The sequence below is a fragment of the Mustela nigripes genome, chromosome 2 (genome assembly GCF_022355385.1).
Source record: "Mustela nigripes isolate SB6536 chromosome 2, MUSNIG.SB6536, whole genome shotgun sequence".
NCBI classification, from domain to species: Eukaryota; Metazoa; Chordata; class Mammalia; order Carnivora; family Mustelidae; genus Mustela; species Mustela nigripes.
In genome coordinates, this window is record NC_081558.1 from 184,830,489 (window position 1) to 184,844,866 (window position 14,378).

The 14,378-nt window shown below is 37.5% G+C and overlaps 1 pseudogene; it reads left to right on the plus strand.

Moving 5' to 3' along the window:
- Positions 1–1,167: 1,167 nt before the first annotated feature.
- LOC132012302 (tubulin beta chain-like) lies at positions 1,168–2,261 on the plus strand (annotated as a pseudogene).
- Positions 2,262–14,378: the final 12,117 nt, after the last annotated feature.

Consider the following 14,378-nt stretch of genomic DNA (forward strand, 5'->3'; position numbering starts at 1 on the left):
AAAGCTTTCAGTAACACAATGCATTGTTGATGCCTATGGTATATTTGGCTTATATAAATATTGAAATGGCAACTTATGCAGTGGATAACTACTTAAAGCCTTTTTACAACTACATCAGAGAATCAAATTGAAAAACCCTGCCACACTGTCATGTACAAAAGCATTTTTTTTGTTTGTTCTGTATAAAGGAGGTGCAAGGCAAGGCATACTACAGCAAAAAGTCAACTCCTATATGTGAAGTGTGTTCCTTAATAAATACCATGTCATGAACTGTCATATCTTAAGTCTACTTCTAAATATAACTTTCTGTTACTCTAGGAATTCAGTGTCACTTGATCTTTTCAAAAAGGTAGCTGCATCCATCTTCTGATTTTTTTTTCTGTGACCTTCTCTTAGCTCTCACAGAAGTGGAATATACATATAACTTTAAACAAATTAAAATATTTGGTCATTTAAATTTTATTCTATTATTTTTGCCTTTGTAATATTATTTGTGTAATATTATTTAAAACCACAGGGAAGTACTAAATAACAGCTTCTGCATTTCTATAAGTATTTGCTGGCCTACTATCTATCTACAAACCCTGTTTTGGGTACAGAGGATAATTTTTTTTTTTTTAATGGATGATGGGGATCCTGCCTCTAGTGAAATAATCTTCAGTCTTTTTAGAGGAGAAAGTAAGGAAGGTTTACTTGTGCCAACACGCCAACTAAATAAAAGGGACATTTTCTAGTTAGTAATACCAAATAGATTTTAAAGTTCCTGAAATTAGATTTCTTGTTATTGACTATTTCTATTTTTTTATTAGACAAGTATAAATTTTAAAACATATCTATACTGTGTCAGTTTCCCTAGTATAAGTAGTAAGTTGATTTAATTAGTAGTACATTTTAACCTGCACACAGTGTGCAGGCTATTATCAGGATGCCAACTAGAATACACCTATGTGGCAGACGGATGAGGCATAAAGCTCAAAATCAAAGTATACTAAAAGCTTATTCTTTTATTGTGAAAACTTATAATTCTTCGAATTAGAAAATATAGTCAGTCATAGCAGGGAAGTTCATTCTGAAGTTTAAAAAGTCACTCTTAGCACTCCCGCACCAGCTCCTGGGCTCTTGTGTGGTTCTTCCGCCAGCTCCACTGTGGCTGTCGCCCCGAGGAAGATCTTGCCCCTCCAGGCCAGCCAGTGCAGAAACCAGATCCGCGCCAAATTCGGAAGGTCATCAGCGACAAGCATGGCATCGACATTGCCAGCATTTACCACAGTGAGAGTGATCCGAAGCTGGAGCAGATCGAGTACTCCAAGAACACCGCCGGCGGCAACTGCGTGCCCTGCACTGTGCTTGTGGACCTGGAGCTGGGCACTATGGTCTCCCTGTGCTTGGGACCCTTTGGGCAAATCTTCAGACAACATGGCTTCCGGTCAGAGTTACACAGAACAGTGGGCCAAGGGGCACTACACAGAGGGTGAAGAGCTGATCAACTCTGGGCTGGAAGTTGTGAGGAAAAAATGTTAAATCTGTGACTGCCTGCAGGGCTTCCAGCTGACCCACTCCCCAGGTAGGGTGACTGAGCCTGGGATGGGTACCCTTTTCATCAGCAATATTGGGGAGGTGTGCCCAGACGGGATCATGAACACATTCAGTGTGGCGCCCTCAACCAACTGGTGGGACAGGGTGGTGGAGCCCTATGATGTCATGCTCTCAGCCCACTGGCTCATAGATAACCCAGACTGAAAGCTATTGGATTGATAACAAGGCCCCCTATGACATCTGCTTTGGAACTTTGAAACTGACCACACCCACCCATGGGGACGACAACCACCTGGTGTCAGCCACCATGAGTGGGGTCACCAGATGCCTGCCTTTTCCTGGACAGCTCAATGCTGACCCATACAAGCTGGCTATCAATAGGGTCCTTTGCCCCTGACTGCAATTCTGCATGCCCGGCTTCACCCCACTGACCAGCTGGAGCAGCCAACAGTACCTGGCGCTGACAGTGGCCAAGCTCACCCAGCACGTGTTTGATGCCAAGAACATTACAGCCACTACCTGACCGCACCTGCAGTATTCAGGGGCCACATGTCCATGAAGAAGGTGGATGAGCAGATGCTGAACGTCCAAGACAAGAACAGCAGCTACTTCATTGAGTGGATCCCTAAAAACATAAGATAGCCATCTATGACACACCACCTCAAGGGCTAAAAATGTCTTCCACCTTCAGGTGCAATAGCACAGCCATCCAGGAGCTGTTCTAGTGTATCTCAGAGTGGTTCACAGACATGTTCAAGCACGGGGAAGCTGTGTGAACTCTTTATTCACTCACCACCTGTTCTCTGATGATCATGTCTCTGTATGCACTTGCTCTTTCTCCTGTCTTGAGGCCACATTCCGAACAGACTTGGCCATTAAAGCATTTACATAGTGAGAAAATGAGTCAATCTTCTTATCTTCTTAACTTGAAAATAATTCTAATGGCAATGAAACTCTTACCAAAAGAAATAAAAAAGAATCAGGTTAGGGGAGTTCTCTTTAAAGACCATCAACATTGGGTGCCTGGGTGGCTCAGTGGGTTAAAGCCTCTGCCTTCAGCTCAGGTCATGATCCCAGGGTCCTGGGATTGAGCCCCATGTCGGGCTCTCTGCTCAGCTGGGAGCTTGCTTCCCCCTCTCTCTCTCTGCCTGCCTCTCTGCCTACTTGTGATTTCTGTCTGTCAAATAAATAAATAAAATCTTAAAAAAAAAAAAAAAGACCATCAACATTAAGATCTCTGGACTTTAGACAGAAGTCAATTTTAAACATCTATAAAATATTTTGTTGACAATTGTATTTTTGAATATCTAGAGAGATATTCCTATAGACATTCATTCCATGTTTTCCTACCTTAAAAACTTCCATATTCTCAAGACATGGTGTTATCTATTTTCCTCCTCAATGTAGATATTCCTTGTAGGCTAATTTTAAGTTCAGTCCAAAACCATCAAAAGCACTATGACATCACAGCTTAATCCAGAAACACTTCATTAACATGCCTGTTAGTGTCAAAATGTTCTCTGAAGAAAGACAAGATTGCATGAGCCTGCCTCATTTTGCTCCAAAATATTTGCTGATGGTAAAAAGAAAAAAAAAATGTGACTGTCAAGTTAATAACATATCGAAAATGCTGCAGTTAGAATGGCCAACTCTGTTGTCCCTGAGTAAAATGTAGAACCTAGAAGAGCCTAATGAGAGATTTTTGTTATTAACAGAGCGGGAGTGAAGGCTTTAAAGTTCTACTTAGCTTCCTCTATGAGAAGTGCCTATCTAAATACAGAACCACATGGAAACAGATGCCTTGAAATGTTCCAGCCTATTTGACTATATAAATGTATATGGATGCTCTTCTGTCACCAAGACCATCAGTGTAAACAAGTGATAGTTTACAGACTATATAATCCATTTCCACTTGGAAAAAAGCTCTCCTGGTTATTTTTAGACAGTCTCTTACATACAGTGCTAAAATGTACCCTATAAAATAACTTAACTCACATATCAAAATGCTCTTTTATTTCCATGGAGAAAATTAAATCCTCTGGAGTTTGTGACTAAGAATCTCATGTTTCATAGAGTATGTTTTCCCACTTCTAAGTATTTTTTCCCTTCCCTACATCCCCACCCTCCCTCAACAGTTAAGACTAAAAACCTGAAGAACTTTTTTATTCTGGTCTTCATCTTAGAAGACCATTTCTTTGCACCAAGCTGATAATTAAAAGTTTTGGGATTTTTTTCTGTTTGGCATACTGGGTGATTAGTCCATTGAAATGTGTTTCCACAGCCTTCTTTTGTAGTTCTCTATTGCTATGCATCTTTTCTTTTTTATGTTTGTCTGAATTGAACTATATTTACCATCTGCTGTTTCAGGCTCTCAAATGGTCTGAAACCTTTGAATTTTGTTAAATCATTCCTCATTATTGCTTTTTTAGTAGTATCTATAAAGTCTATCTGTTTCCCTCCTAAGGATTTCCTTATATCTATCATTTACATATGCTAGTCACTAAGATACTAGGACACCAAACAACCAGTTTGAAATGCAAAGTCCTCAGCTAAACTGATCTTCTATTTTGAAGTAAACTCCCTCTATCACTTTGCCTCTGTTCCAAGCTTTGTATTTATTCCCAGGACGCTAATATGAAGTCCTTCAATGACATTTTGATTGTTTTAGTATATTAGATCCTTTGAATTTGTTTTAGCTATTGTCTTATCATTACTTTTCTCCTATAGTATAAAAGTTTTACTCTTCATGTCTTTTCTTATCTTGAGGATAGGTTTCTGTAACTCATTTTTTTTTTTTAAGATTTTATTTCTTTATTTGACAGGGGGAGAGATCAAATGTAGGCAGAGAGGCAAGCAGAGAGAGGGGGAAGCAGACTCCCTGCTGAGCAGAGAGCCTGATGCTGGGCTCAATCCCAGTACCCTGACTGTGATCATGACCCGAGCCGAAGGCAGAGGCTTTAACCCACTGAGCCACTCAGGCAACCCCCGTAACTCAGTTTTTAAATAAAGTCAACATTTGGTAGAAATAAGGTTTTGTTCTGTTTTGTTATTGTGGTTTTGTTTGTTTGTTTTGCTTTTTTTAGTAATGGGCATGATATTGCCCTGAAAAAAAGAGGTAGAAGAAAGCTGTCCTGATCTAAGCTTTGGGGACAAGTCAACAACATCTTTTTTTTTTTTTTTCCCTCACTTTTATCTCAACATATACAAGGATTTAGAACCTTTCCATAGCACCTTGGTGTCCATAGGAAATCACGGGTGTAAAACTTCACAAAAGGTACCAAGTGGGTGGAAAGGGTAATGTACTTTTGTGATAACACACACAATGATATCCTAGGTAATAGAATCTACTTCCATTTACAGAGGCTTTGGTTCTAATCAATCATTGACTCCTTTGTTCTTTCATTCATTCATTTTTTATAAGACTTTGAGTTATCAAGGACTGCATAACAAATTCCCCCAAAGTTGGCTCAGTCAGCGATGCAACTAACTCTTGATTCTGGCTCAGGTCATGATGTCATAGGACTAAGCCCTATGTCAGGCTCTGGGCTCAGTGGGGGAGTCCTCTTAAAGATTCTCTACCTCTGCCCCTCCCTCCTCAAATAAATAAATAAGTAAATCATTAAAACGCTTTTTTTTTTTTTTTTTTTTTTTTGAGGAGTGCCTGGGTGGCTCAGTCAGTTAAGAGTCTGCCTTCAGCTCAGGTCATGATCCCAGGGTTCTTGGATCGAACCCCACATCAGGTTTCTTGCTCAGCAAGGAAACCTATTTCTCCCTCTCCCTCTGCCTGTCACTTGTGCTGCTTATGCTCCCTTTCTCTGTCAAATAAATAAATAAAATCTTGAAAAAAAAAATTCATTGAGTCTCCTTGCCCTCAATGTCTCATGGTTTTGGTTGGAAGATCAAAAGAATTAGGTAGTTCTGTGAGGCTAACCATATCTAGCTACTGAAACAAGACCATGGAAAGGTACATAATAGAGAAGTCTATGGGAAGTTCTTGCTTTTCCTGTCTTACTACCTGAGCTGGAACTTTTTTTTTTTTTTTTTTTTTTTAGAATTTTATTTATTTGACAGAGAGAGATCACAAGTAGGCAGAGAGGCAGGCAGAGAGAGAGGAGGAAGCAGGCTCCCCGCTGAGCAGAGAGCCCGATGTGGGGCTCGATCCCAGGATCCCGGGATCATGACCCGAGCCGAAGGCAGAGGCTTTAATCCACTGAGCCACCCAGGCGCCCCTGAGCTGGAACATCTTATCTCATCTTCTCCTACCCTCAGACTGGGATTTACAGTATCATCTCTCCTGTTTCTCAGATCTTCAGACTCATAATAAATTATATCACTGGCTTTCTTTGGCCTCTAGTTTGCAAACTGTGAGACTTCTCAGCCTTCAGCATTGCTCTCTCTCTCTTTCTCTTATTGGTTCTGATTCTCTAGAGATCCCTAATACACTATTTGATCCTTTGCCTTGATTGTTGACACAGATCCGCTCTGCCTCCCATTCAAATCCTCTCCCCAATGTCTGTAAAGGAGTACAATGCAAACATTGAGCAGTAAACATAGGTTTGCATGTAAGCCTGCTAACTATGTGAACATTGGCAGTTCACTTGATCACACTTAGAATCAGTTTCCTCATCTATAAAATAGGAAAAATATAATGATTGGCTTTCAGGATTGAGATTATATTTGTACCATACATTTTGTTCTTAAGCCCTCAATAAATGTTTTTTAGAACAAATTCTACCACCCTCCTGACACAGAGGCAGGGGCCTGAAGTCCTAGAAGCAGCAATATAAATGTTTCTGCAAAAACATTTTCTGATGTAATTCATGATGAAATTTGACATCTGATACATAGTAGTTCTGATGATTATAGAATTCTAAACACTGAATCCTCAAGCTCCTAACCACGGCATTTGTTAGTCTTTCCCTTCCCCGATTCAAGACAGACCTGAGGGGAAAGCCCAGCTCCAGAGCTTCCATGAGACTCACTGAGGCCTTTATTATGAGAGTCTTTCAGTTCAACTTCTCCTTCTGCTGTGTCTTGCTTTATTCTTTCTTCAATGGCTTTTTATCTAGAGTACATTCTCCAATAAATTACTCCATTAAAGGGCTGCATCTCAAAGTCGTTTCCCAGAAAAATCAGCCTGTGTCTGATGTTATTTTTTTAAACATTTATTTATTTATTTATTTATGTGACAGAGAGAGAGAGAGAGATCACGAGTAGGCAGAGAGGCAGGCAGAGAGAGAGAAATGGGGAAGCAGGCTCCCTGCTGATGCAGGGCTCCATCCCAGGACCCTGAGATCATGACCTGAGCCGGAGGCAGAGGCTTTAACCCACTGAGCCACCCAAGCACCCCTGTCTGATGTTATTTTATAAGGTGTTGGAGGCAGAGGCTTTAACCCACTGAGCCACCCAGGCACCCCTGTCTGATGTTATTTTATAAGGTGTTGGAGGTGGGGATAGAGGAGAGAGAATGGGAGTTGGGGAGTCTTCCAACTTCAAGTAAGTCAAATAAGTATCTATAGAACATTCCAGAGAACACTCAAGACAGAGACACAGCATGTGGCAATTACAAAATAGGTTGCTTGGAGCAATGTTTAGACTGACTACCCTATGGTAGAAATGGGTATAATTAATAACACAGAGATTAAAAACCAGATAAGTTTTATTACTCTGCTTCCTTTCATTCTATGTCCATACCGATGGACCTTGCCATCCTAATTCATTTCCACTTCATCTTGGACTGACATTGGAACTGGCAATGGCATGTTAAGGCAGACATACAAACTTCAGACATAAGATGACATTGCTCCCGGTACCCACAAGGGCACCCCCACTAGCAATAAAAAATAAGATTTGGAGTGTTTTTTAATGGCTGCAGACTTTTCAAAAGTACAGAGTATACTGATGGTACAGTGGAATATACCTCTAGTTAAGAACAAAAGCCATTCTGCTTAGCTAGATGTTTCTGTACAGTAAGTAAACACTATTATTCTCTGAAACATCTTCCCAGGTATTTGATTATTAGAGGTTTTAAACAACACCCTGCTAAAAAGCTTATTCAGAATAGATTGAAGGTGATCCCAGTTGAAATGAGGGACAGGACCCCTATGGCTAGCCAACATCAAGAAAGGTGGATGACTACAATATTTTGACTACTCTGAGAGGTACCTCTACCTCTTGCCTACTATTTCTTAATTATTTGTAATGTACTGAGAAGTGGTGTGATTCAAATATTAGGGAGTTATTGCTGTGAATCTCACAGGAATATCCTGAGAGAAGCTCAGGCAGAAATACATATTTAAGCAATTTTTTAAACTAGTATGTTTACATTTTAGAAATGACTCATCATATTCTATTGTGTAAATACATATTTAGACTAGTAAAACTCTTTAGAAAGCTATGAATTAAAGCCAAATGTAAGTATTGGAGTTAATCTTTTTTGCCTGCTTTAAGCGCCATTTTGAATGAGTGGGGTGAATTGGACATTGTGTGTGTATAATGATGAAAAATGGTAGGCTACAATAAGGAATAATTATTTTGATTTCTAGAGCATAATGGCCTATGAATTATGTTTAAAATTAATGAAAGAGAAGATAGAGAATGATTTGAATCTCATCAGTAGCTATTTTTCTCTTTCTCTGAGGCAGCAATGAGCCATTTTCTAAGGGATTTGAACTTTTGTGAGCAAGTCCCTCTAAGCTTCTAAAAGGTCTTAATTTGAAGCTGAACCTTTTTAATGATGATTTGTTTCGCTTGAAAGAACAAACAAATAAGCAGTTGGACTTCCTGAGAGGTTTTCATTGTATAAAGATAATTTCTTTGCAAATCTAAATAAGTTTTTAACATTTGGAAGGACATGTACATTCCAGCATATCCTTTGCCATAAAAGATCCCTTCTCTCTTCAACATTACAAACAGCTAAAAAAAGAGGTTATTTTCCCACAGAAAGCAACATGGTCTTAAAAAGAGAATAAAGTGTTTTTTAGAAAATTTTCTTTCACTCTAATTGCATCCCCTAACATTAAATAGAGAAAACCATTGTCTTTCAATAATCATGTCAAATCTAGAACTATCGCTTGGCCTTATGTTTACCTGTTTAGTCCTTTGTTGGAAGATGCTTTTATTTCTAGTCTTTTTAGGAAAAAACATCTCCCAGTGAAGATGGAAAATAATGTTCCTAGAGATACCACTGATGGAATGCAAAATTCGGCAACACGTTTGAACGGTGAAAGTTACCATATCTCAAGTGTTTTAATATAAATATCCAAATTCCAGCTTAGGTATCAGGACACACTTAGTTCTTGTCACTCATAGTTAGATCCTTCATTCTCTATCCTCGACTGACTTGAAGGACAAGCTGATACATTCAGTCTGTTCACAAGCTGTCAATTGTCTCCTGAATCTAATTATTTTCCTCAAAACTCAACTACTATAAGTCTTCATTGTATCTAGAGAGAATTTCTATAAATATTGTGTCCTGTATTTCTGAAATATTGTGTATTAAACCACTGGTTGTCTAAAAGTCAGTTTTTGGTGATACATAATAGTCCCTTATTTGGTACTAGTAGTTTCCTATTTATTTTATAATTACCTTCTATTAATGATTTTTCCATTTATAATAATACACAGTTTTTTAAAAGTAAGCCTAACTAATCAATTCAAAATGTTAATTAAAGTTATATGGCATATTTATGAAGAAGCTTATGCGGAATACTGTTCAAAAATACATGTTACTCTGCTTCTCACTCCCAATATTTGACATTATAGACCCTCTTCTTGAATTTTTTTTCTTTTTATCTTATCCTAAGATTCTGACAAAATATTTTCTTTAAACTTACTCCCTTGTGGTTTAATTTCTTTATTATGCTTGTTTGTTTATATTCTATGGCTTTAGCTACTATCCCTGTGGAGATTGCCAAATCTGCATTTTTCTCTTTCAGCTTCCACTGGCCCTCCTATAGAGGATAATAATATCTAATCCTATAGAGGATTATTTTAAGAATATGAAGATGGAAACTAACCTAATTTTAAGAATGTTTTACTTATAATATCTAGGTTTTTTTTAAATGGTAGAAGGTCAGCTTATTATAGAACCCATTCTCAGTTATCAATGGGTATATTATCTAATTATGAGGTAATCTTTAATAATTTTAGTGAACCACCTCACAATATAAACAACTATCACTATCAGTTTGATAATAAAAAAAAAAAAACCACAACAGAAAGTTAAGCCTATGATAGAATAACAAAATCAAAGTCGGATTCCTTACCATTCTAGACACCCTTCTAAGGACTTAATTTATTCATGTCATTATTAAAATGAGGCTCCAAGACTAAGAATGATACTTGACATTTGTTCTGACCATTGAAGCAGCTTATAGTAGCTTTATTACTTGTGTGACCTGTGTTACTAGTAAAGTTTAATTTTTTTTTATATTTCTGTAACACATTTTGGTTTTATGGTTCTTTCTGTTTATATTATTGGAGCCCCTCAAAAATCCTGTATTGTAAGTGGAGCAACTTATAATTTTGGCTTTTTTTGCATAGAATATGCATTTAGAATTTTGTGTTAGGATCTGGGTACTAATAGAAACTAATGGACATCTGGAAGGAGGTATGTGGAAGAGTGGAGCTGTTCATAAAATTACAGAGAAGTTAATTTTGAAGGGTTATAGATGATAAAAGGAACTACATTAAATGTTCGGGATGGATCAGAGATGAGGCCATAGTGTGGTATAAATTTATGATAACTAAGTCTCTAGAAAAAGAGAGAGAAAAGTCCTATTTTTTAGCATTTGTTAATTTCTGTGGTAAAATACTCCTGTCATGGCCAATTTCAAGCTACCAATATGGTATCACTGAATGCAGGATTGAGAAGAGATATGCATAACACAATATATAGTATTTCTATCATGCAGTTGTTGATACAAACAACCTGAATCATAGACAACAATAAACTAATTAGGAAGTGATGAGTTATATATTATCTTTTAAATATAATTTCTTTAACTTCAAGTTTGTATAATTTAATTTTTAATAATGGCCAGTTTTAACCACCAGTTTGCAACTTCCTAAAAATTGAAACATTAGCTCTTGTAACTCGTATATGCCAACTCTGACAAACCACTAGATTTATAGAAGATATGATTCCTTCAAATATTTGAAGTACACTGTGGAGAAGGAAGGATAAGACTTTAACATTTATTCCAGAGGACATTACCAGAAGCAGTAGATGCAAAAGTATACAATGGCAGATTTGGGAATTATTTTAAGACCATACTTTTTAACACTAAAATTTGCCAATGTGATTGTCTATTTTGCGCAACAAAGTTTCACTGAAAGTATTTAAAGTGACACTTTTTACTGAAGATGTCCAAGAGCCTGAATGACCTTAGATTACAATTTTGTCGAAGACATCCAGAACTGCTGTGGTTAGACCTAAAGGATGCCTTCCAACTCTAAGGCTTAGATGACGATTTTGATTATCAAATACTTGAAAAATAGGATCCTGATTCATGATTTCAAATCAAATGTCATCTAAATTTCATCCATGAAATTATTTTTGCTAAATCACAGAGGTAGAAAGAGGGTTGCTTAAAAATGAACTGGGCAGCACAGTGCATGTCTCAGTGTTTTACTACTGGCAAAAGTTTAAAAATACCAGAACTGGCTTACCTCCCATTAGTCCGATGTTTCCCACAGGAACAAAAGGAAAGCTAAAAAAAGAATAAACATTTTTCCCCCACAGTCTTCTAGAAAGAAGAGAAGGGAGACACAGGATAAGCAAGAAAAATAATGTGCACAGTCTCCACTCAGAGTTTGTCTCCAGCCCTGGCTCTGGACTTAAAAGTGAGGGATGTTTAGTGAGGGGAAGAAAAAGGTGTCAGGTCAGCCAGTGGAGCTGTACTTACAGATTTTTCTATTTGAAGAGAGCTCTAAAACAGATGCCAGAAATGGAAGAAACTGCTGGAATTCATGGCTCTGTCTATCTAGGTTTTGATAGAAAATTGAGAGACATTCATAAATGAAAATTAACTAAAAATAAAACTGTCATTTGAGTAATTTGAATATGCATGCAGTTTATCTCCAACTTCTTCATGATTTTCAGGGTATTTTAATACCATCTAGAGATTCAGATTTGAAAGGCTTGAGATGATAACTTGGAAATTCACAAAAAAGAGAATCTGAGTACAATCAGAGTGGAGAAGAGCTCTGCTAGTGCCAGGCTAGCAACCAACCGTAGCTAGCATAACCTATAAAGGTTCTAAGGAGGATTTTGCATGCTTCATGCATTTTGATATTTAACTTTCAATCAGATGTTAATGCCTGAATCTCTCAAAATAAATAGCTAATGTATATAAAAAGAGAGAGATGCTCATGAGGCTGCCCTTTTATCAAATTATAAAAAGATCAAGTTCTAATCTGCTAGTCTCAAAGCAAAATTTTATTGAATCTAGATACATTAACCACTAGCATTAAGAAAAACATGGTTACTCAAGCTGTGATAATCATGAGGGCAATGAAACCAGTATTATAAGCCATACATCTCACCTACATAAGAGGGCTGAGACCACTGCCATCAAGGAATAGGAGAGGAGAGTGAAGGAATGCCCCCCAGGGGGGCAGAAATGGGTGGGGGGAGAGAGAGAGCACAATCCAAAGTTGTCTGAAATTATTTTGAAGACTTATGTCTTATTTTTTGAATCAATGTAAAAATTTGTGGTTTCTACTCTACAATATGTCCACATTTATTATAATAAAAATAAAATTAAAATTAAAAATTTTTGTCTCTAACATTTTTAGCATTATTGACATGGCAGGAAGATGGACCATGTGCATCCCACAGCTTCAGATACACCCTAGCATAATACTCTGTCCCCTTGGGGTTATGTATGTCCCTGTTTGAAAGGCACAGAACCCTAGAATCAACAAGCTATCCCTTATCCTATAAACTCATTTGCATATGCACAGGGTAATTTCATGTGCATTTGGCATTTTTACAAACACTTCACTTATTGGAGATGATGAGGCTAAGCTGTACACAGGTCAAGAGATTGAAAGGGGCCTTAGGAGGCTACTTTGTCTAGTCTCTGGCCTTCAAGGATAATCACATTTAAATTACCAAAGACACAGGGGGATACATTGTTCCATAAACTCTGAAGAGAAGGATTTCCATTAACAATCTTGGAAACTCATCCCATTTTAATATCAGGAAGTTCCTTCTTCAATATAAGCAAAACGCATTTTAACTCTACAGGTCTTGGGAGACCTATAAAAAATAAATTCTGGTAATTTAATTTAAAAACAGCCATTTGCACTAAGGGCCATCAGTTATATCCTACGGGATGGCAACAATTTATTAGGATGTCTCTAGAACATACATGATATTGATGGCAAAATTAAAATGTCAGTTTAATTTTCTGTTATATTTGAAGCTTGAAATTTAATCTTAAATATTCTTCTTTTCAGTTGCTAGGTTAGAATGAATAATAAGCAAGTTTTTAAACAAAAACTAAACATATGCTATGCTAATAGTTTAAGTAAGCAGAAAGGTAAATCTCCTCTTCTCATGGGCAAAAATAAAGAAAACCTGTTCTGTGTTTACAGAAAAGGAGTGTAGCTCTCTGCTAGTGAGGCTTTGCCATATTTCTTCATCATCTGGTATCCATGATGTCCTTAACAAATATGAATGAACAAATGAATACATAAATAATGCACATTCAACTCTGAAGAAGAATTTCTTCTGTTGAAGAACTAAACAAGCCAAAAACTGAGAAATAACACTCTTCATTGGTTATAGTCAAAGATGTTTAAAAAGGAAAATGAGAAGACCATGTATAGACTCACTGACCACACATAGACTCAAAGAAAAATGTGAACTTAAAAAGACAAAAATCTGGGCGCCTGGGTGGCTCAGTGGGTTAAGCCGCTGCCTTCAGCTCAGGTCATGATCTCAGGGTCCTGGGATCGAGGCCCGCATCGGGCTCTCTGCTCAGCAGGGAGCCTGCTTCCCTCTCTCTCTCTCTGCCTGCCTCTCCATCTACTTGTGATTTCTCTCTGTCAAATAAATAAATAAAATCTTTAAAAAAAAAAAGACAAAAATCTTTTAAAGTTATCCATTTTCAGATGGGGACTTTACCTCTCCTTATCTCCCTGCAAAAACAAACAAACAAACAAAAATACATATATATATATACACATACATACATACATGCTATTGGAGAGAAAGAAGCAATTAGAAATTTAGAATAAATTCATAGTATGACCAGAAAGTTAAAGAACTTCTAAATGAACAAAACAGCTGGAGACGATGGGGAAATTTAACAGACCTAGTAACCATTAGTACAATGTAGGAGAAATACATACTTGCTCTGAAGCGTCCCCCTCAGAACTCTAGAATACTCTGGTCTAAGAAACTGAAATATGGAGCAATTGGTGTTGTAAATTAATCAAGGAGCTACTGAGCAGCCATACCAGCTCCTTGCTCTCAGATTTGCCACAGTATTTGTGTCCAGGATAAAGCCTTAGATTCCTAGAAAGAAAGGAATCTGGCACTGTTTCTGGAGACACCAGGATGAATGCTGGTGTTTATTCTAGGTGACCTTCAGTCGCTAATATACACATACTTGAGCTGCAGTGGCAACCTCTTCATGGGTCTTAAAACACAACCATCAGCTATGAACCTCTTCCCTCCTTACATCAGTGGGGCCCCTACAACCTGAACCAGTCTTTGCAATGATTTTCATGTGTGCCAGTGATTACCACACTGGTGAAACAGAAACTGAAAGTGGAAAAAAGTGTTACTACAAGAGGCAGACAATAATTTTAAAAGAGGATGATTAATA